Genomic DNA, 25241 nt, shown 5'->3' with positions numbered 1-25241 from the left:
GTATTTTTGCGTGCACCAGGAGATACGTGTTTGGTTGACTGCTTTATAAAATCTGCGCAGCGCGTGCTGGCCACAGACACGCGTGTATCTCCTGGCCTTGGCGCACGTACGACTTTTAAAATCTACCAGCTATGGGATAAAATTGTGTATTGGTATCATGGTAGGCTTTATAGAAAGCATTATCCAGTCAAAAGAGTCAAATTGTTCAAAGGCTTTATGTGCTCCATAAATGTAATCTCCAGCGGATGTTTGTTAGGATGCAGAATTAAAAACCCTTTTAGCTGAGATGAATTGCACCTAGTAGGCTAAAAATTACAGGAAAAATGTATAAAGATGTGCTGGAAAGCAATAACACTAAGACTCTATAACGTAATTTAAAGTGCTTTTCAGCAGAGATGCTTGCAATCCTGCTGACTGATTGGTGTGTCGCTTTCCCTGTGCAATTATGTGACACTTGTTTTCAGGAGGCAGGATGGCGATGGCAAGGGTGGGGGGTGGCAAACCAATTGCGCAAGAGCCAAGAGTTTGGACTGGATGGCAGCCTGCACGGACCTCCTGTCGGTAATTACACAGGAAGCAGCAGTATTACCCGAGGGATAAAAATCACGAGGAGGCCGACATTCAAAGGCACTTATCTGGATAACTTTTGAGATATTCAGATAAATGCCTACCTTTGAATATCAAAAATGTTAGCCGGATAAGTTAATATCTGGCTAAAACTTAGAATGATAATGTAGGGGCTTTTCAGGGCCATTCCAGGGAGAAGCTGATACAGCCAAATAAAACAGAGATAACTTTATTTGAGGATATCCAGCAGGATGTTTACCTCTCTAAACATCTGGGTTAATTATCCGGCTGTTAGCCATTGGAGGGTTTTTTGTTTTTTTTTTTAAATATTGGCCTCGATATGTCTTATCCAGATAAGAGACAGGTCTTTAGTTTAACATTTCATTTGAGAAATGTCACTCTCACTGGCGTGATCCTCCCTACGTGATGACACAGGAGCATTCGTTTAGCGCTAGGTCAGAGAGATGCTTGCCCCCCCCCCCCCCCCCCCCCCCCCCCCCCCCCCCGGGCGAAGCACAAAACATTGCTCAGCACGTTTGCCAGCTGCACACCAGCCCGGTCCCGGCTCTGCTAAGCTTGTACAATTTTATCGCATCAGAACCAACAGCACGCCCTGCCCTGGCCCAGCCCCAAGGCAGAAATGGAATCCAGGTCTCCACCTTGCAGAGCAGAGCATGCGCGCTGTCCCTGCTAAGATCAGAATAGATAAGATGATGGGGACCAGCAGGAGGGTTTCTCGATCATACAGTTACATGAACTGGACTTTTATTTATTTAACAGTTTATAACCGGCCTACCTACAAAAGTTATTCAGGCGAGGAACAACATATAAAAATAAAGGCGGTAACTTTCAAACCGGCGCACGGGCGCGCCCATTGGCCTGCGCGCGTTGGCCCGCACCCAGGGACACGGCTATCTATCTTATAACTTGCGTGTGTATATGGGCGTATGTAATAAAATGGCCTGGTCATGCGCACACGTGCGCCAGATTTTGAGTGGCTACATGCAAGTGTGTGCAAATGCCGCTTCCACCATGTAAATTCACCGGATTTTAAAAGGGGGCGCGTGCCAACTCCATTTCCAGTTTTACCAGTTTGTCCCCAGTTTGCCCCATTAAGATGTAAGTCTTCCAAACGCCCCCGGTTTAATAGTCTTCCCTCCCCTCCAGTTATCCCCGACCCTTAAAAACCCTGCTGATCTGCCTATTTACCTTTATTTTATAACTTGTACAGCATCCACGGCAGAAGTAGAGTTACGCGGCAGGGGGCATTGGCGCATGCCAGATTGGGTATTTAAGCGCACATCTCAGCTTCACACCCCGAAATGCCCATGCCCCGCCCAGACCACGCCCACACCCCACCCCTTTTTGAAAAAATTCTGAGATGCGCGCGCTGCAGCGTTTACGCGCGTATCTCAGCGGCTTTTATAATCCGCTCGGCACGCGCGAGCCCAACATATTTACGCATTCCCTAATTAGTGTGTGTGCGTCGGGCTTATAAAATTCATCTTAAAAAAATAATCTCTCTCTCTCGCTCTATACATATAAATAACATCCACACACAAATCATGGCTGTTCCTCTCCTGAAGAGGGAACATGAACAAGTTTCTGTTATGTTCTCTGTTTCTTCTGGATTTCTTTTTTGTAACTTTACCAGTTGACACATTAAAGTCACATCCATTGTCTCTGAAATGCCTGTCAGCAATTTTCTGCATAACAAAAAGGACCTCTTCTTTTATTTTCCAGCAGTTTAGCAAGAAGGGGAAGGTTAAGGTTAAAAAAAAAATACAAACCCAAACCCTGTAATTCTATGTTACAGATTTTGACAACTGTAACTTGTCACCCACAGAAGTCCTGCGGTGCATGACATAATGCATAAAGTTTGACCAGAACTTTAAACATTTTTTTGTGCAATTGGATTTGTAATAAAAGTCAAAAACTTGCACCTTTCTTTTTGTTACAGGGGAAGTTGGGTGCTCTGTGAAACCACTGCTGTTTCTTTCCAAGGATGTAGACCACTGAAAGTTAAGATTGCCTGAGTTGAAATCCAAACTCTTACCAGCTATTTGCAAAGTAAGGGGTAGATTTTATAAATGTACGCGCGGGCGTACTTTTGTTCGTGCACCAGGCGCGAACAAAAGTACGCTGGATTTTATAAGATACATGCGTATCTTATAAAATCCGGGGTCGGTGCGCGCATGGGGGTGCACATTTGTGCAACCTGCGCGCGCCGAGCCCAGCGCACGCTGCCTGTTCCCTCCGAGGCCGCTCCGAAATCAGAGCGGCCTCAGAGGGAACTTTCCTTCCGCCTCCCCTCACCTTCCCCTCCCTTCCCCTACCTAACCCACCCCCCCGGCCCTATCTAAACCCCCCCTACCTTTGTTGGCAGATTTACGCCTGCGGAAAGCAGGCGTAAATCTGTGCGCCCCAGCGGGCTGCTGGCGCGCCATCACCCGACCCGGGGGCTGGTCCGGAGGCCTCGACCACGCCCCCGGGCCGGCACCACGCCCCCGGGTCCGCCTCGTCACTCGCGGCCCTCCCCCGAAACGCCTCGTCACTTGCGGCCCGCCCCCGAAACGCTGCGTCACTCGCGGCACGCCCCCCGACACGCCCCCGACATGCCCCTCTATGCAAGCCCCGGGACTTACGCGCATTCCGGGGCTTGCGCGCGCCGCCGAGCCTATGCAAAATAGGCTCGGCGTGCGCAGGGGGGGTTTGGGGTAGGTTTTCGGGGGGTACACGCATATCGTACACGCATACCCCTTTGAAAATCTACCCCGTAGTTTTCATTTGAAAACTGGTGCAAAGACCTCTGGTAAAAAGTGTGCCAGCAGTCTGAAAACTGCCTCCAAAACTGTTGGCCTCCCAATTTATTAACGATTAACCTAATATTACAGAGAGAGAAATTCATGTGGAATAGTTTCATAAAATAAGCAGCTGAGGTAAAGCTTATTTTTCCCTGTTATGGCTTAGCCAACATATCTCAGCCTAGGCTGACAGTACCCTGTAACAGAGTCCATCAAGTTAGGGTGAGAGAACATAGGAGAAATTTCATCTTTATGAGACTTTTCTCTCTCCAAATGACGTCAAATCTTCACCAAGGTGTACTGTCCTGTTCGTATATCTCACTCTACATGCGAAACTGGCCCCTAAACCCTAAACCACCACCAACACCTCACCTCGACCTATTAGATGGTCCTCCTATAGGGATATAAATACTTTCCTACTATAAGGGCCTTGTACATAGTTGGCTAGAGAAGTACCTATAATACCTAAAATATAATCCACTTTGAAATTTGAAATTCCATAAAGCAGAATATAAATAAATAAAATATCTTCCTAACTCAACTCTTCCTCGTTATACCCCCACCCTGCCACTGAGCCTGGGCAGATAATTAGCCACTTAGCCAAAAAACTCAAACATATCTGGTTAAGTGGTACTGAATATTTACCTCCCTGTTTCTAATTTTTCCCTCTTAAAAACTGACTAGGGGTGACCCTGAGTCCCTAACTTTAGGCAATTATTTTCAACAGACACCTAAGTTAGCTTGGCCAAGGCAAGGGAAGTAGATTAGGTGCCCAGCACTAGGTGCCTACTTTAGGGGTGTGAATAGCAGGCTTGAATTTAGCTGCCTTAGCATTGGGCTCCTAAATTTGATGAGTTTTCATCCTAAAACCAAAGGGGCAGATTTTAAAACCTTGCGCGAGCGCGTATTTTTGTTCGCGCAGCAGGCGTGAACAAAAGTATGCTGGATTTTATAAGATACGCGCGTAGCCGTGCGTATCTTATAAAATCCAGGGTCGGCGTGCGCAAGGGGGTGCACATTTGTGCAACCTGCGCGCGCCGAGCCCAGCGTGCGCTGCCTGTTCCCTCCGAGGCCGCTCCGATTTCGGAGCGGCCTCGGAGGGAACTTTCTTTCGCCCTCCTCCCACCTTCTCCTCCCTTCCCCTACCTAACCCACCCCCCCGGCCCTATCTAAACCCCCCACCTTAACTTTGCGCGCGTCGCCGGCAGCCCCGCTCCGACCTCCGGTCCCAGGGGCGTGGTCCGGAGGCCTCGACCACGCCACCGGGCCGGCGCCACGCCCCCGGGCCCGCCCCTGAAACGCCGGGGCCCGCCCTCTCCCACCCCTTTTCAAAAGCCCCGGGACTTACGCGCGTCCCGGGGCTTTACGCGCGCCGGCGGCCTATGCAAAATAGGTGCGCCGGCGCGCGAGGGCCCTGCGCGCGTAAATTCTGAAGGATTTACCCCCGTGGCCCTTTTAAAATCCGCCCCAAAGCATTTAAATATGGCTGAAATTTCATCAAACTTTAGGTTCCTGCTGTTTGTTTCTTTTTTTGTCCCATTAAGAACCTTAGATCTACCTTGCTAGGTAAGACCAGTGATCCATTGAACCCTGCATTCTGCCTCTGAAAGAGGCCAGTCTGGGTCACCTGGAATTAGCTGCCAAATTCCATGATGAATGTCTCTTTCATGCTGCTCTCCCCCATAATTAAGAGGTGGAGAAACCAAAGGCTGTCTGGCTAGTAATTATGGACCTGTCCTTCAAACCTATCCGTGGTGCAGCATTTGCATGCGTTAAGTGGATGCGTGGAGATTTATGCTAGGATTTTATAAGCGGGAGCTGTACAGTTGATAAAATATGGCATATTTCTGCTTCAAAAGCATATGTGTATGTTTCAGTATGAGCACATATTTCCAATGCAAAGTAATGTATACTTTATCTACCTATTGTAGAAACATACTCAAATATATTTTACTCTTCAAATAATTGTGACACTGTGTGAACAAACACCCAGAATTAAATGCAAAGACAAATATATTATAAAGTATGTGTGAATACTTGGAACCAGCAGTTCACCGATACCTCTACCAGTTCATCTAATCACTTCACCCTGAATCCTCACCAGTTCTTCCAGACCTCCCACCCAAAATCTGCACACAACAAACAAGTCCAATTTTACTTTTGCTAGTCAATTAGCAGGCGTAAAAGTATACAAATAAGATTGGTACTGTATAGGTGTATATTGCTTACAAAATAGCAGCTACCACACATTTGTCTGAACTCATCCTGGAATGTCCCTAGATTGCCCCCTTTTTTCCCCTGGTTAAATTTACACATGAAACCAAAAATACCGGTGTATTCCTGACATTTATAACATAGCATATTCAAAACAAAAAGACACCCCAAATATATTACTTAATTAATATCAAATCAAAATAAAGGGCTGTGTTGTTCAGAGTAGTTAAATCACAAGCAGATTGTGATAAATTGCAGGAAGATCTTGTGAGGCTGGAAAATTGGGCATCGAAATAGCAGATGAAATTTAATATGGATAAGTGCAAGGTGATGCATATAGGGAAAAATAACCCATGCTATAATTACACAATGTTAGGTTCCATATTAGGTGCTACCACCCAAGAAAGAGATCTAGGTGTCATAGTGGATAACACATTGAAATCGTCGGCTCAGTGTGCTGCGACAGTCAAAAAAGCAAACAGAATGTTGGGAATTATTAGGAAGGGAATGGTGAATAAAACAGAAAATGTCATAATGCCTCTGTATCGCTCCATGGTGAGACCGTACCTTGAATACTGTGTACAATTCTGGTCGCCGCATCTCAAAAAAAATATAATTGCGATGGAGAAGGTACAGAGAAGGGCTACCAAAATAACAAGGGGAATGGAACAGCTCCCCTATGAGGAAAGACTAAAGAGGTTAGGACTTTTCAGCTTGGAGAAGAGACGGTTGAGGGGGGATATGATAGAGGTGTTTGGATACATTCTTGGAGGAGAAGTCCATTAATGGCTAGTAATCAATTTTACTTAGGGAATAGCCACTGCTATTAATTGCATCAGTAGCATGGGATCTTCTTAGTGTTTGGGTAATTACCAGGTTCTTGTGGGCTGGTTTTGGCCTCTGTTGGAAACAGGATGCTGGGCTTGATGGACCCTTGGTCTGACCCAGCATGGCAATTTCTTATGTTCTTATGTTTAAAATCATGAGAGGTCTAGAACGGGTAGATGTGAATCAGTTATTTACTCTTTCAGATAATAGAAAGACTAGGGGGCACTGGATAAGGGGGCACTAGGGGGGATTGGATAAGTTCTTGGAGAAGTCCATTACCTGCTATTAATTAAGTTAACTTAGAAAATAGCCACTGTTATTACTAGCAACAGTAACATGGAATAGACTTAGTTTTTGGGTACTTGCCAGGTTCTTATGGCCTGGATTGGCCACTGTTGGAAACAGGATGCTGGGCTTGATGGACCCTTGGTCTGACCCAGTATGACAAGTTCTTATGTTCTTAACCACCAAATGTTAATGTGGTCCTTCATAACCAAATGCATTTCACTCCTCTGTACCCGTAGGGCATATCCAGGCAAAAATTGCAAACTTATAATCATTGAGCCACCATTTCATCTTTTTAGATTTTTCAATATTGCAGTTTAAAATGTTCTGTTTAAAGAGAAATCACTATTTCTCAATGCAAATCTCCAAAAACAGTTGTGTCAAAGACATTCAGATCGTATTGGAGCAGCATTGGTGTTGTGACTCTCAAATTTCAAAACATTGAAGATGGGCTTCAAACAACTGAATAGATCCAAATCAGTCAGCACAAATTGGTAGGGATGTGCAGCAGGGACGGATTCGTCCCATTTGGTATTCATATTCATCGGGACCCAAATCCGTTGCATCCATTCTCGAGGGACCCCGATCCGTTCATTAGTTACATATGTATTTGTTTCCCAAAAAACCCCCCATCCCAACCCTTTAAATTTAATCTACTACAACCCCCCACATTCCTGACCTCCCCAAGACTTCCCAAAAGTCCCTGGTGGTCCAGCGGGAGTCCTGGAGCGATCTCCTGCAATCGGGCCGTCGGTTGCCAGTATTCAAAATGGCGCTGATAGCCTTTGCCCTTACTATCTTACAGGGACTATCGGCGCCATTTTGAATACCGGCATCTGACAGCCCGAGTGCAGGAGATCGCTCCAGGACCCCCGCTGGACCACCAGGGACTTTTGGCAAGTCTTGGGGGGGGTCAGGAGGGTGGGGGTTTATTCGTTAGTGATATGTTGTATTCGTGAGGGTTCGCCATACATTTCGTGACCCCCACGAATTCAACGAATATGGTATATACGTTGCGGATTGCCAATACGTTGCAAACGAATGCACACCCCTACAAATCGACACATTGGTCACAGCACTTCCTGTGCAGGTCGAACACGAACCTCTGCACAGGGAGTTCTTCAGTGAATTCTAGCTTTCCCGTCGTTATCTTAAACACAAGCACTGAGGAGTCGCTAGTTAGCATGAAGAGGCAAACGAGTAAAGTGGAGGATCCAGTGTGGGCAAAGGAGAGGTGAGTGAGCACTAGGGGAAGTGGGGTTTATCTAATAAACGCCTATTTTATTTTTTCGCAGGGTGGTTATTTCATCAGGGCTTATCGGTTAAAACCTAAAATCAGAAGCCCTACTTATAAGTACCTATATCCGAAGTAAAGAAAGACCTACCCTATGGTATAGCAAATCTGCAGTGGCTCACAGTGCAGTTCCTAAAACCTTCTCCAGGCATGGATGCTTTCAGTGATGCTAAATTTACTGGTGAGCTCTGAACAGTCAGTTTTGTCATTAACTCTAACTATCTTCTGGTGCTCTGCTTTGAAACATGGATTTTTCCCCATTCTCTGCTTACAATTTGGGGACAGGTCAGTGGGAAATAACGTGCCCGATAGGTTTTATTGGAGCCTGCATTAGAAAGCATGCATGTTGCCATGTCTTTGTTCCTCTGATCTCATGCAATGGAGTGATTTGGATTTCTCACACTAAGGAAGGAAAAAAAAAAAGAACGGAACTTTTAGAATTCCTCTTCACAGTTGTTGGTGACAGAAGTCCCTCCAGGGAGAGGGTCGACATTGACAGAAGGCACTGCACAGCTTTCTGTCTGAGCTCTGAGATAAAGCAGGGCCGATCAGTATGCAGGAGGAGTAATTGGAATTTTCTTTTGGTGAGAGAGGCATCTTATTTTTGGCTTTCTTCAAAGGCAATAATAAAATGTATTTTCACTTTTTAGAAAAGGCCCCCAGACATAAGTCATTTTGAAAAAAAAAAAATGAGATCCTTGCGCTGCCTGTGTAAGGTTACTCTGTGGTTTACATACACTGTGTTTGGTTTACTGGTTAAAAATCACTTGTTTTACTGCATATTTAATTCTATAGCTGCATCACCAGAAAGCATTGGGATATCGTATGATTCTTTCAGGTGCTGAAATGATTAAACCCTGCCAATATCGGCTTTTAAAAGAATCATCAAAAAGTTTGTATTCCCCTCCATTTATTTCACTGGAAGGGCACTATAAAAGCCCCCCAAATCCTCATGTCTGTCCTTGCAAGGGTAGCCTGGCTTTTAACTCACTTTGGCTTTTTCATTTGATAATTGTTCCTGCTTGTGCTCTGCATTTGCCCTTCCATAGCTGTTGCTCCTCTCCCTGTTCCTTGATGTATCCTCAACTCTTGAGTATAGCTGCAGGTGATGTTCCTTTTTATTTAACTAAAGAAACTGCTGGGTGGGGATAGAAGCAGAGGAGAAACTGCTCTGTTTCCTTGGATGTTGAGAATCACATGCAAATTGAATTGTATGTGGTTTGTTACATAGCCTAAGAGAAGAGTTGGTGTGCTGGTTGAGGCTAGGTGAGTTGTGTTGCACTGTGCATGTGGCAAGAGTGTGAATGTGGTGCTTGCCTCCCAAGGAAAGAGTGTTAGCTGTAAGGACTGTTATCTGATGTAGTCTAGTGGAGTACTCCTAAGAGCATATTAAGGAGATGTGGGGTCAGATCAAAGGAGTCAGAGGGATTCCTCAATGAGCATGGAAGGGAATTAGTTTACCTGTAAGGGTGTTTTGTAGGGATGTGTATTTGTTAAAAATGAATGCAAAAAAATAAAAGCAATGAATGAGGCCATTTTCCGTTTGTTCTGAATGGAATGAACCAAAAACGGCCTCTGATAAAAATACCTAAAAAATTTCAGGTATTTTTGTTTTCATTTTTTTTAAAATGGCCTTCCTGAGGCCTGCTGGCACCATCCCATCCCCCAAAAGACAACCAGGGCCTCTAACACTCTCTCTAATCCCTCCCACCCTCTCTCCAACTCCAGAAAAGAGGATGTGGGGGCCCAGGACCTGGCTGGGCTTAGCTAAGACTAGCCAGGCCTCACTGATCCCTCTGCCCCTACATCTGTCCCCTAGAAAAATTACCAAGGTTGTTCCCATGGCCAGCTTTCCACTTCTTGGGGCTCCCAGTTGCTTCTCCCCCGGCTGGTGGTACATTTAAAAATGGCACTGGCAATACTTGGGCAAGTGTGCTCCTGAATGATTCAGTGCAAATTCAAATCTGGGAGGGAGGACATGACTGCTGTGACCCCAGAGTGTTCCAGTGGTGGCGAGGAGAAGCCACACTAACAGAAATCATTCTCTGGGCAGGACAATGATGGAGGCCGTTTAGGGAAAAAGGGAACAACTTTCCTTTTAGAGTGACAAACCTGCTGTTCCTCTCTTTGGGACAGTCTGCTTCCCATCTCAGAGAAGCAGGGTGACAGGAGTGGTGACCTTTCCTTTTCTTTGGAACCACATTGAATGGGTTGAAGAGACAGGGAGGATAACTTTAAAACGTGTGCGCGTACGCCTTTACATACATGTATAGGGGCGCACATGCTCATGCTCATGTTGTGCGTGCAAATGCGCGTGCATGATATAAAGTACATGAAAATCTACCCTACAACATCCTCATATATATCCAAAAGATATGCAAAATGTATTTTCAACATAGCTGGATATGTTTTTTACTTAGCTGCCACTTATTTATTTATGTATTTAAATTCTTTTCTTTACAGTCGCTAAGTCATATACCATCGCAACAGTTTACATGTAGGCACATAAATTAATGTAGGTGGATGCGTACTATAGTACATTCTAACAGGTGCCACAAAAGGTTCATTTACAATAAATCGTTAAAGACAATCAATTGTTTAGTGAAGTAGGTCATGACCAAGTGTACCTGTAAGGAACGGTTCACGGGTAAAAATCATATTTATAGTGTTTACAATTACGTTTATTGTGAGGTAGACTTCATAGATTATTAAAATGCACATTCTTAGAATAGTGCTGTGTGCTGGTGTTCTTCTGCCTATTCCTGTACATTTTCATTCTCCAGTCTCTTTATAAAATGCTTGTTTAAAAAGCCATGTTTTTAAACTTTTCTTAAAGGTTTTGAGATCTCTTTGCAATCTGATCTCTGGCGGCATTGTGTTCCAAAGTGTGGGGCCTGCTAAAGATAAGGCCCTTTCTCCCACTTGAGTTAGTCTCGCTGTTTTTACTGAGGGAATGGTTAAGAGTGCTTTATTTGCCAATCGAAGGTTTCTGTGTGGGACGTGCACTCGCAATGCTGTGTTTAGCCAGTCCGATTTTTCATTATGTATTAGTTTATGTATGGTACATAGGGCTTTGTATTTAACTCTGTGTTAAATCTGTAACCAATGTAATTCTGCCAGGGTTTCGGTTATATGGTCCCTCCTCCTTTTTTCGATTAGTATTCTAGTTGCTGTGTTTTGAAGTATTTGAAGTGGTCTTAATGTTGAATTCTGGAGTCCTAGTAAAAGGGCATTACAGTAGTCCGTGCTGGAGAAAACTAGTGCTTGAAGTACTGTTCTGAAATCAGTTAGTGTTAGTAGTGGTTTTAGTTTTCTGAGTTCCATGAGTTTTGCATAACCTTCTTTTACTTTTAGCGATATGTGCTGTTTTAGATTGATTTCTGGGTCCATTATTATTCCAAGTTTTCGCACTTTTTCTGCTAGTTCAATTTTCTGGTTGTCTTTGAGGATTGAGGATTATTGGAGTTTGGATGATTTCAATATTTTTCCATTCTAAGTATAGAAATTCTGTTTTTTTCAATATTAATCACAAGTTCCATTCGGTTTAGCAGTTGTTTTATAATGTCTAGGTACATGTTAGCTAGGTTTAATGTTTTCTCTCAAAAAGCGCTACTTATCCAACTAAATAGAACTTTTAAAGACTTTTCCATCTAAGTAAGAGAGCAGGATAAGTAGTGTTAGAGGACATATCTGGCTAAATAGCGCCTGTGCCACCACTTATCTGGATAAGCTGGAACTTGCCAGATAAGTGGCGCTTTCAAGATTTAGCCGGATAAATTGTATTTTTCTCTGGTTAAGTAGTGCAGAACTACTACACTCGCATATTTTTGCTTCCAACTTTAAAATATACACTTGGAAATTCTACCTACAGAATTTACATGCATTTATCTCCCCCCTCCCACCAAGTCGGTTTTACGCATATAAATCGGGAGATTTTTTTAACGAGCTCATGGCACTGAAATTACCAGTTTTACCAAACAGTTTACCAGTCCGCCCAGTCCATTTGTAGGTCATCGAGACCCTCCTGGCTCTTGAGCATGCAACCCCCTCAGTTTTCTCACACTTCTCACCCAGTCAGTATTGGCAATAAGGGGGTTTTATTCTCATTTAAACCAGATAATTAGCAGGTATAAATATATGCAAAAAACAGACTTACTTGCATCACTTACACTTGTAAATGTTAAGCCCCGCCCAGGAATGCCCCGGATCACCCCTTTATCACATGCACAGTTTTGCTCGCGAATGCTTACTTAGCGCATATGTTTGGGCTTTTTAAATACCGTGCACATGAGTGCATTCCTTTTTATGCACGCATGTACTAATTTTGTGTGCACAATGTTTTGAAAATGTATCTTTACGCTTTTTGTGGTTGCTCAATTGTGAGTGTCCCTTTCTGCAATCATCTATTTTGCTCTTTCTTTGGACACTAACTACTACCTCTAGAAGCTCCTACAAGCTCCTGAACGTGCTAGGAGAGCTGTGGGAAGGGCGTAGAGGTGCGATCGCTTGCTCCTGAGAGAGAGTGTGAGCCCTTGGGTCCGAGGTGGCTCAGGGAGGAGCCCCAAGACACACTTCAAGTGAGGTAAGCAAGTACAAACATGGGCAGAGCAAGAACACATGAGGAGGATAAAGTGGGTCAACCCTCTGTTGAACCAACATGTACTATAGATGACAGAGGATAGGGAACTCTGAGGCAATGTACCGGAGTAGGGGATTCCTAACCGGTGAGAGTCAAAGAGTCAGAGTACATAGGGAACGAGGACTCCTGGAACTTGGATGAGAAGAGGACTCCTGGACTGGATGAGACTCTCCAAGATGTGGAGACTTGGACAAGATGATACTCTTGAAGACTTGGACAAGATGATACTCTTGAAGACAAGGGGATTCACTCGAAGACTTGGATGAGGGAAGACACTCGAAGACTTGGACGAGGGAAGACACTCGAAGACTTGAACAAGATGGTACTCTTGAAGACTTGGATGAGAGGATACACTCAAAGACTTGAACAGGACAGAACTCTTGAAGACTTGGAAAAGACAATACTCTTGAAGACTTGGACAAGGGGATACTCTTGAAGATGAAGAAGAGATGAGGCTCTGGGAGACTTGGGCGAGTGCTGTTGCTCAGGGCAACTTACACAGCCTGACATGGACTGGTCATGGACCACCCTGTCCTGCTGCACGCCCTAAACAACCTGGAAGGCTGGTCACAGACCATGCTGAGAGAGAGATGTGCATAGAGAGGAGAAGAGAGTCTGGACAGCACTTGAGAGAAGTCCAACTGGAGATGATTCCAATCACCTGAAGACTCATATCGGGGACGCTAGATGCTTCTGCTGACGGATACTTTAGAAATGCAAGAGGGGAAGCCTCAAGCGCAGATCATCTGGACATCTGGACACCTGGACATCTGGATCTCAGAATGAGAAGACAACTGGACATCAGGGTCTCTGGACATCTAGGATGATGGACACAGGAAGAGAGGACTACTGATGAGTAGAGATCAGAAGGTTGTAGAGAAGAGGATGACGGACATCAGGACAAAGGGTGTCTGGACATCTGGATAGCTGAACAGAGAACATCTGGACATCTGGATGACAGGAACATCTGAGACATCAAGGTACGGATGAGGAACCCTGAGGCTTACAGAAGGAAAGCCGAGGGCTGGAAATTACCACAAGGATGATCCGATGACGGATGAAACCTGGAGTGTCGGACGGACATCAGGAAGAAGAAGACATGGAGCATGAAGTCTTCCAGACAGGAACAGCAAAATGAACCACGATGGATGCAGTGGAACTCCATGGAGGGTGTAACTCTGAAGATGGATACTGGAGCAGAGGTAACTCTGAAGATGGCGTAACTCCATTTGAAGGCACTGAGGAACTGAAGCTGTGCCTTTTTATAGGGCAGGACCAGGAAGAGCCCAGAAGAAGACATCTGGAGGAGACAGGAGTGCTTCCTGTCTCTGGCCCTTTAAAAGAGGAAGAGAGACACGTGGCCAGCCCCTAGAGGTAGCCCAGGAAGGAAGATGGGCAGAGCTAGGGCCTGCAACAGCGTCGTGAAGCCTGGAGACGGTGTGAGGCGGCTCCTGCCACTGAAGAGGAGCTGCACTGGGGCGTCCCAAGCCCCGAAGAAAAGGAGAGTGGCTGTGGAGGCTTCCTGCTGTGAAGAAGGGCTTCGGTGGTGGCACTCGAGCTGCGGAGGAGGAGGAGGGAATCCTGGCAAGGGGATTTCCCCGCAGGGAGCGTCGGTGGTGCGGCTCCAGCTGAACAGGAGAAGAGAGATAGCCAGCGCCTTCCCCAGCTGCGAAGAGGAATAACGCGGCTTGGCGGCAGTCCGGGCCACAGGAGGAAGGCTGCAGCATCGGGCCAACAGAGGAAAAGGTGAGGCACTGCCGCGGGATACAGGCCACGGTCAGGGGCGTAACAGACAGTATGTTTATTTTTAACTCTGTAAGTGTATGTGGTTTTTCCGTCGATAAGTGAGTGAAGGAGCCATGCTGATTGGGTGCGACATCTCCCGGCGGCGCGGTTCGGAACCTTCTCCAATAGCAGAGCTTTCTGCTCTGTTCATGCGTGAGTGTTCCCACGCAAGTACTTCAGTCGTCATTGATGGTTTACCTCTGTTGTGTTTTTTTCCACATTGCACACGGACAAGAATCTTTCTCCTCCTCAGTCGCTGTGTTTTTTTGTTTATTCGAAATATCGGCAAAGAAAGCCCCAGGTTTTAAATATTGCTCCTGTGGGCATCTCATATCAACCATGTATGGACATAATTATTGTTATCTATGCCTTGGTCTGGAGCACGACCAGGCTTCCTGCAGGGACTGCGGAATCATGTCCCCCTGGGCCCAGAGACAGAGGGCTGAAAAAATCGCCAGACTTCGTGGAGAGATGGGATTCTCACATTCAGGGAGCTATGCGCCCTTTCCATGGCACTCAACCCAATCCTCACTGGGTCTGAAGCCGCAAGCTCCTGGAGATACGCAAAAAAGGGCATCCTCCGAGGACCCAACGGCTCAACAAAAAAAGAAAAAACATCACAAAGTGCCTGAAACCAGGTCAAAAAATACAAAGGCCAGTGTTTCAGCGACACATCCAGTGCCAGTGAAGCCGTCCAGTTCGACGCACGGCAAACCCACACACCTTGCCACAGAATGGGCTAAAGTGGGGCCTGTGACTCAGACCACCTATTCCTTGATGCAAGATGTACCCCGGTCCGAGGCATCTGTGCCATCTTGTGAAGTAGTAGCATCATGTGGAACACCTGTACTGTCCCATGCTTCACCTATGTCGTCCCGGGAAACTACCGTATCATAAGGGAGAAGGTTGCGTCAACCCACAATGCATCTGTGTCAACCCACGAAGCAAATCATCATACAAAGCACAAACACAATGCAAAGAAGCCACTGGTGCCACCAAACTCGATCTACACAAAGCTAAACAGCTTCCCATGATACATTCAAGATTTCTAAAGCCTCCATGAGAAAATCTTGACCATAGAAACATAGAAACATAGAAATGACGGCAGAAGAAGACCAAACGGCCCATCCAGTCTGCCCAGCAAGCTTCACACATTTTTTTCTCTCATACTTATCATTTTCTCTTAACTCTTGGTTCTATTTCCCTTCCACCCCCACCATTAATGTAGAGAGCAGTGATGGATCTGCATCCAAGTGAAATACCTAGCTTGATTAGTTAGGGGTAGTAGGGGTAGTAACTGCTGCAATAAGCAAGCTACACCCATGTTTATTCCCTTTACCCAGACTATGTCATACAGCCCCTATTGGTTGTTTTTCTTCTCTCCTGCCGTTGAAGCGGAGAGCCATGCTGGTTATGCATTGAAAGTGAAGTATCAGGCCCTTTTGGTTTAGGGTAGTAACCGCCGTAACAAGCCAGCTACTCCCTGCTTTGTGAGTGCGAATCCTTTTTTTTTGGTTTTTTTTCTTCTCCCCTGCAGTTGAAGCTATTCTGGATATGCGTGAAGCCTCAGCTTTTCTTATTCCCCTGCTGTTGAAGCAGAGAGCTATGCTGGAAATGCTTGATGTATCAGCCTCTCCCATGCCATGAAGCAGAGAGCCATGCTGGATGTGCATCGAAAGCGAAGTATCAGGCACATTTGGTTTGGGGTAGTAACCGCCGTAATAAGCCAGCTACTCCCCGCTTTGTGAGTGCGAACCCTCTTTTCTTCTCCCCTGCCGTTGAAGCAGAGAACTATGCTGTATATGCTTGGAAAGTGAAGTATTAGGCTTATTTGGTTTGGGGTAGTAACCGCCGTAACAAGCCAGCTACTCCCCTCTTTGTGTTAGCAAATCCTTTTTTCCACATTTCCTCTTGCCGTTGAAGCTTAGAGCGATGTTGGAGTCAAGCCTGTGTATGTTTATTGAATAAGGGTATTGTCTCCAGGCAGTAGCCATCTTTCTGGTGAGCCACCCACTCTTCATTGGCGGCCTCTTGACTTTATGGATCCACAGTGTTTATCCCACGCCCCTTTGAAGTCCCTCACAGTTCTGGTCTTCACCACTTCCTCCGGAAGGGCATTCCAGGCATCCACCACCCTCTCCGTGAAGAAATACTTCCTGACATTGGTTGTGAATCTTCCTCCCTGGAGCTTCATATCGTGACCCCTGGTTCTGCTGATTTTCTTCCTACGGAAAAGGTTTGTCATTGTCTTTGGATCATTAAAACCTTTCAAGTATCTGAAAGTCTGTATCATATCGCCCCTGTTCCTCCTCTCCTCCTCTCCTCCATCAGGACCTATCACTATTTCCAGCCCCTTGGTTTGACCACCAACAGAGAGAAATACCCAGATATCTCCATAATGCTTCTAGGGACCAAATGTCCCATGACTTAAAGGTAGTTGTGGACATGGAGCCCATTATACAGACTTTTACACCCATGCCTTGGTCCCCACAGCCCAGATCCCCTTCTATTATCTCCTTGGGAACCTCTCATCACAGTCAACAGGTGTATTCTGGCTTATTCAGGAGTCCAGAAGAAGAACGAAGTCCCTCAACTTCAGAAACCACTATATCCCAGAACTAGGAAGGTGGTGAAGGAGCCACTAGCTTTCAGACTTCTTCACTCTCCCATCTCTGATATTTACAAAGCAGCTGTGCAGCCATGTATGGGCTGCTATTCTGTGTCTCCACCTGACTTCGCACAATGTCCACTTCCAAAATCACCAAGACGTAGCTCCATGGAAGTCATGCAACAAATCTTGGCTATTCTGTCTGGCTTCTTTTCTTCTCATCATCCAGAAGTCAGCCAACCAAAATTTAACATACCAAGTTCAGAAAGTCACAAGATACACCAGGGACCAGTTTCTCTACAAACCAGTCAGCACACCCCAAGGCAAAGCCCAGGAAGTCTGGAGTCCCCGGAAGCTTCCCCTGATCAAGAAGAGGAGGCAGAGAGATCATATTCCCCTACTCCATACCAATCACCTTCATTGTCTCAGACCTGTTCTACTGGTCTCCCTTATGATGAACCAGAGGACCCTCCAGAGCATACCTTCCCATCTGAGGATCTCACATATCCTAAGTTTGTGGAGAAGATGGGAATGATACTGAATGTGGAGATCCAAAAGATCCCAGACCCCCATAAAGAATATTTTGGGCTCTTAAGAATTCTAGATTTTCCTTCTGAGCCAACGGCTTTACATCCTCATTCTGTATTGGAATCAGTCCTCCTCAAATCTTGGGTATCTCCTCACTCCATCTTGCCAGTAGCTAGGAAGCTGGACATGAAATACCGCCTTAAAAAATCTCAGTGCTATGGCCCAGTTCACCACCCACACATTTCAGTAGTGGTTGAGTTGGCTATGAGGAGGGCAAAAAAGATGAAGCTCCATACCACCTCCCTTCTGGAAAAGGGCAATAAGATACTAGATGAATTCGCAATGAAGACCTTTCAAAGCTCGATGCTTACCTTTTGTATCCAGAAACATCAATTTTATATGGTGCAGTACATATACAAATGCTCAACACTGTTATGCTCAGGCTTGTGGACCCTTGGCCGACGAGAGGATGGTATACCTTCCGGACGGTCCGTAGGCTCTCTCGTTGGGTGGTGAGGCAGGACAGGAGGGAGGAGCCGTCGACCCTTGGCACTGGAGGCTGAGGTGAACACAGAGGCGATGAGGAGTCGGGACGAGGTGCTGTGTCTTCACCACTGGTGGTCTGCGGTCCCCCCGGGAGGAGCCCATAGGGACCCGACCGCTGGGACTTAGGTGGACCTCGAGAGGTCAGGCAATGGTGCAAAGGCCAACTGGAGCTTTGCCCTGGAAGCCCGCGGTCCCCCCCAGGAGGAGCCCGTAGGGACCCGGGCCGCTGGGACTTAGGTGGGCCCTTGGAGACGGAGTCTTGAAGAAGTCCTTGGTTGAATACCAGAGGGTCCATGCTCACCAGTCCAAAGTCGAGTGCCAGAGAATCACCGCTTGCCAAGCCAAGGTCAGGAACCAGAGAATCACCGTCAGCCAATCCGAAGTCAGGAACCAGAGAATCACTGTAAGCCAATCCAAAGTCAGGAACCAGAGAATCAAGACGAAACAGGAACCAGCGTCCAAGCACCAGGAACTCACCGAAGCAAGCAGATTAGACAGCAGAGGAACGTTGCCAAGTCACTGGATGAGCAGAGGAAGCTGCCTTTTATACTTCCTCTGCCCTGGCTAATAGAGAACAGGTGACGTCATTTAAAGGGATGGGTCCCTTTAATTCTGTGGAGGGTGCGTGGCCTAGTGCTGAAGCATGGCAGCGGCCATCTTGGATTTCCTCCGTGGAGGAGAGACGCCGCTGGGGGAAGCAGGACGGCTTCCCCTGCAATGGGCAGCGCGGGCCCGAGTCGGAGCCCTCCCCCGGGGCTCTCATGGCGCTGTGGGTCAGGTAGGGGGACGCGGTCGTGGGGCGCCACGGCCGCGGAGCACAACAAACACAGGCAAGCAGATCTCTCCTCAACCATCAATGGACCTTGAGGAAGGAATCCATCATCTCCTCCACTCTGTCTATGAATCATTTGGGATTTCCTTGAGAAACTCCGCATCCACGATAGTGGCTCGTAGAACATCTTGGCTACATGTGAGCTCAATCAGGGACAAACTAGCAGATCTCTCTTACCTAGGAGACAAGCTTATCTCTTTGGAGATAAGCTCCATGAAACAGTAGCACAAATTAAAGAACAAAACATAGCAATACAATCCATCACTTTTACAGCCAAGCATTCCATTACTTTCAAATGCCAGTTCTCGCAGTACAAAAAACTGTACTATCCACAAAAGTCGTACGGCAGTACACGCAATATAGACCTACTACTTATCAACAGCCTCGTCCGCAAATTCCACAAACAACACAGAGAGCACGCCCATGGGACCGAAAGCAACAGAAGCCCCCTCAGCAAACTATCCCTAAAAATCAGAAGGGCTTTTGAAGAAGGCATTGCCGCAGCCAGTGACGCCCAACACAACCACTGTCACTCCAGTAGGGAGCAGACTCTCCAATCATTGGAAAGCATGGTCCAAAATTACTTCTGACAGATGGGTTTTGAATATAATCTGCCAGGGGTACCATTTGCAATTCAAAGCCCCCCCTCGTTTACCCTGACTACTTCTGCTGACAAGACATCTCAGCTAAATTCCCCTCTTACAACAATTCTGTGGGATGTTAGTGTAGTGTTAACTGCCCTCATGTCTAGTCCATTCGAATCCCTTGCAATGGTGGAACTGAAGTACCTTACTTGGAAAGTACTATTCCTGGTGGCGATTACATCCGCCTGACAAATTAGTGAACTGCAAGCCTTGGTCCACTTCCCACCATATCTGCAGTTCTTCCGTGACAAAGTGTTATTGCGGCCTCACCCTAAATTTATGCCAAAAGTGGTGTCGGCTTTTCATTTCTCTCCCAACTTACTTTCCAAACCCCCATAGTTCACAAAGAGAAAAGATACGACATACACTGGTTTGTAAGTGAGCTCTGGCCTACTACAGGGCAAGAATGCAAACTCACAGGAGATCTCAACAATTATTCATCTCCTATAATCCTAACAATCTTTGTGTGGTGGTTTCCAAAAGGACTTTAGCTAAGTGGTTAACGAGCTGCATCCGATACTGCCATGCCATGTCTACCACTCCTCTTCCTGGGAAAGTGAAAGCACACTAGATAAGAGCCATAGCAACCTCACTGGTGCACTTAAGAGACATTCCTATTGTGGACATCTGCAGAGCTGCAACATGGTCATCAATTCATACCTTCACAGTAAATGGTTGATGACGACTGAGGTACTTGCGAGGGAACACCCGCACTTGGGCAGAGCAGAAAGCTTTGCTTGGAGAAGTTTCCGAACTGCGCAGCCGGGAGATGTCACACCCAATCAGCATGGCTCATATATTTATTTATTTATTTGTTCAGTTTTATATACCGTCATTCGGTGCAGCCATCATAAAAGTTTACAAAAATCAAACAGAGAATAAACAATTAAAACATAGTTACATAAATTAACAGTGGGAGAGAAGAAGGGATAGGGGAGAGGTTGGTGGTGAAAAAGGGAGCATAAGGAAATGAAGGGAAAAGGATTATGGTAACAGTATTGGTATTTAATCATCTTCGGGATGGTCTTCTAGCGTTGTTTATTGTAGGTTCATATTGCTATTAAAATTGTTGATGCCAGATGCTATTTCAGTATCTCTTTTGCATGGGTCTGGTTGGTAGTCTTGGTTGAAATTAGATTGTTGAAATAAATAATCATTAATGTAGACTTTATGAAAAAGAAAAGTCTTTAGATCTTTCTTGAAAGTTTTGATATTAGTTTGAGTTCTCAAATAAGGTGGTAAAGAGTTTCATTTTTTTAGGACAGGCAATGGAGAATGCTCTATTTCTTGTTGTTGATAGTTGAGCATCTTTGATGGGTGGAATTATTAGACAAGAAGTGTTGTTTGATCGAAGATTCCTGTTGTTAATCTGTGGAGTGATTTTTAAGCTTGTTTGTTTGTTGTGATCGGAGTGTATTAATTTGTGTATAATTGTCAAAATCTTATAATCAATTCGTGATTTAATAGGAAGCCAGTGTAGTGAAGATAAAATTGGGGTAATGTGATCATTCTTTTTTTTTCCAGTTAAAATTCTTGCTGCAGAGTTCTGAAGAATCTGCAAAGGCTTGATGTTGATATATGGAAGGCCAATCATAAGGGAATTATAGCAGTCAATGGTTGAAACTGTTCTGAAATCTACTGAATTTAGAAAAGGTTTTATCCGCCTTAGAATTAGGAGTTTGTGATAACCTTCTTTGATTTTGGTAGTATTGTGATTATTGTAAGATAGGTTATTGTCAATTAATACTCCAAGGTTTCTGGCGTGATTGACAGGGGAAATTGGCTTAATTTGATTGTTAGTTGCGAATAATGGTGGTGGTATTACAATGGGTTTTTTGTTCATTATAAGTATTTCTGTTTTATCAATGTTGATTATGAGTTTTAATTTTGTAAGGAGTTGTTTGATTGATTCAAGTAGTAAAGAAGTGTCTTTATATGTTTCATCAATGGAGTTTTTTATGGGAATTAAAAGTTGTATGTCATCCGCATAAAGGTGGTGGGTGATTTGCAGATCATTTAATAGCTGGCAAATTGGTAAAAGGTATATGTTGAATAAAGTCGCAGATAACGCTGAACCTTGAGGAACTCCAGTATTGAGGATAATATACTCGGCTATCTACGGAAAACACCGTTTATGTCAAGCAAACTTGCTTTTTCCCACTAGAAAGACATAAGAATAAAATCTGAGCTTTGAAGTAGAATTTATGCACCCCCTTAGTTCTTGAACCCAACCGTACCAAAACAGGACCACCTATATTTCTACTTCCATGTAACATCCATGCCTCTCTTGAAGCACTCTGTCATGATTCTGCTTTATTCCCCTACCTTTGTTTTCCTGTCTTCTATTCTGATCACCATTCAAAGACAGTTTACTGATTAATGCCCTTGCTGTTCAGGCTAGGGAGGGTGCTCACTGCCACTGATTTCAGACATCTGTGTCACCAGATGGAGAGAGGATTCTACAGGCAGAGTTCTGGAGTCGAGGGACAAGTCCTGGAAGCCAGGATTCTGAGCAGTCAAGCTCTGCTAAGCTGGCATAATCGCCCGTTGTAAAGTGTTCAGTGTACAACTTGGAACTAGTGCCTCTAAATGCTACCACCATAATGACAACTTTTCCATGGCCGGTTCAAGCTGATTACAACCTCTGATGGATGTGGGTTAAATGTTAGGTTTGGACTGAAATTCCAGGGACTGCATTTATTTAGCTTGGCTTTCAGAATGTTGATTAATTATTTTGCCCTCCCCTCTGAAACCTTCCTCTTTGCTGCTTCCCATCCCTGTTTCTCATTAGGAAGTCATCGTGCAGTGTTCTCCGGTTTGATCCCTGTAGCCCCCTCTGTCCTAAAGGCTAAGCACTGTAATTAAGCCCGCTTCTTTTGGAACTGAGCAGGATTCAGCTCGCACAGGGCCATTCCTTGGCTGACTGATATGGTGTATGTCACTGCAAGACCAGCCTCGCGGGACTGTAAGTACTAATTCTGAGTCAGACAGCCCCTGAGGGGCAGGATCCCACTGTCAGCAATGACACCCAGATTCCTTGTTTGATAGTACAAAATGCTAGCCACTGGGCTCTATGAATCTGGATCCAGAAAACAGATTTTTGGCTACGTTGGTACTATTCTACAAGTGAAAGCGTTTCAGAAGAACATTTGGATGGGGAAAGAGGAGGAATTTGCTCTAAAGAGGTAAAGAAGGCAGCACTAAATTTGTTTTTGTTTTTTACACCACATGACCTAATATAAAAAAGGATTAGCCCACTGATATTTTGCTACACCTAGGGGTTGTTTTACTAAGATTTTTTTTCCCCCATAGACAGAGAATGGGAGAAAAGTCTTTGTAAATCAGACCCTCTGTGTTTACTAAGAAGACAAGAAAGAAAGCTGTTTCTGTAGGTAAAACAGTGTTTTACCCAGGGAAATAAGGCATTTGAAAACTGCGGCCAAATAAGTGGAGGGGGGTTAGGTTGAGGGACGGAAAGTCCGTGCTAGGACTGCATTTTCAAATCTCCCTTGCATGCTTTCCACTGGCACCAACATCAGAGCCCTGTCCCCCATACCAGTCCTCATTCTCCAGGGGGGATGCCATAGTGTGTTGAGCTTGCATTCCTATTTACAGGGCTGCAAGCCCAGTAGCCGGCTTAATGAGTGACCCCCAATCTGCATAAATAAATACAGGACCAGTTCATCTCTCTCTGTAGTTTTGCCTACCAGCTGCAGAGTAGCACCACATGTTTTACGATACCAGTACCTGATGCCTTGATAATCTAATTGAGGCCCGTGTCGGTGCACAGTGGCCACACTGTATTTAAATGACACTTTTGTTAAGTAATCCATCGTGCACCAATTCTTAGGACTGGATTCACAAAGGGCCTGATTTTAAAAAGCATTTACTGGAGTAAACCTGGGTTTTACTCGGGTAGATGCACTTTACTTGAGTAAGGGGGCTCGTGTAAGTGCATTTTACACGACTAAATGGCTTTTGAAAATTGCTATGATAGCATGTTACATTTATGCATGTAAAGTTAACATGTACATGCTATTTTATAAACAACAAAAATGCGCGTGTATTTTTTGTTTCATATGCACATTTACCTGTGCAAAAAAGGGGTGTTCCAGTGGGGTACACAGCATAAATTGCTATTTTATGAGATTTATGTGATTACATTAGACGACTTATTCGAGAAATTTTACACACATGGTATCCGACTTGTCTGTTGTGTGCTATATTGTTAGGTGGGAGGTCTGGGTAAATTAGGATGAACAACTAGGAGGGTTTCGATGAACGAGACAGACTGGGTGAACTGATGGAGGTATTCACAAACTGGTGATTTCAATTATGCACGCATGTTTTAAAATATATCAACTTCCACATATAGACCAGGATTTTACATGAGCAAGTTCTATTTTGTCATGCACAAAATATATGTTCGTATGTTTATTTAAAAATGTTTATATGTCACCTATAACATCGCCCTAAGTGGTGTACAAGATAAAAAAACATACATAATTAAACAAGAAACAAAAATAACATTAAAAACAAGACATCACAGACTATTACAACACAAGGAAAATTAGAGTCAACCATGACTCAAACCCTTCCTGGTACGAACCAAAAACCTGTTCAGGGTAGACTATGCATAAAACACCAACTCAAACAGATATGTTTTCAAAGCTTCTTAAATTCCTTGGTGCCAGAAATCATCCTCAGTGCCACAGGCAACGAGTTCAAGAATGTGGGACCTGCCACAGAAAAAGCCCTAGAACAACGGACAGATGATATATCTAATAGGCCTCTCTGAGAGGATCTCAAAACTCGATCAGAATTATAAATGGGCAACATATAATTCATCCAGGGCAATGCATTACAGATCAGCATTTTATGCACAAACAAGGCAACCTTAGGGCCTGAGTCACTACGGGTTTTCTCCCATTCTGTGTCTATGGATAAAATGCTTAGTAAATAACCCCCTTATATTGAACCTGTCAAGAAATTGGGATACAATAAAGGTAGATGAGAGCTCTTCTGCCTAACCCTGAAATAAGATGTGCAGCCGAGTTTTGTAGTATCTGTAACAGCCACACTGCAGATGCTGGCAGGCCGACAAGCAAAGAATTGCAATAGTCAAGGCTGGGAAGAATCAAGACTTGCACTCAGCGTGAAATTCAGAGTGGCCCAAAAATGACTTCAAAGAATATAAAAGTCGAAGTTTGTAAAAGCCAAACTTGATCACAGCCTTGATATGCTGATGCAACTGAAGGCCTTTATCCACACCACCCCTAAACTTCTTACATGCGACACAATCGGTATCTTTACATTCCCAAAAGAAACAGACATGGAACTTTATATTTATCAGATCTCTGCACGATCATCATTTAGGTTTTATCCAAATTTAAAGCCAATTTATTATGAGTCATCCAATTTTTAATGGCCAATAGACAGATTTCAGTGGTGTCTGAACTTAGTAGCAAGTCAGGATGAGAAGATAGGAACAAAAAATTGGATGTCATCTGCATATATCCAGTATCCCTCACAGAGCCCAGCCAAACGTTTACAAATATGCACTACATAGATATTAAATAAAGCAGTTGACAAGGCTGAGCCCTGGGGAACACTGGTTTTCAGCTTCAACCAGTTAGAACAATTGGAGGCAATAGTGACTTGATATGT

The sequence above is a fragment of the Rhinatrema bivittatum genome, chromosome 8, assembly GCF_901001135.1.
Source record: "Rhinatrema bivittatum chromosome 8, aRhiBiv1.1, whole genome shotgun sequence".
NCBI classification, from domain to species: Eukaryota; Metazoa; Chordata; class Amphibia; order Gymnophiona; family Rhinatrematidae; genus Rhinatrema; species Rhinatrema bivittatum.
The sequence above is the reverse complement of the archived record's forward strand: the minus strand, read 5'-3'. Positions refer to the sequence as shown.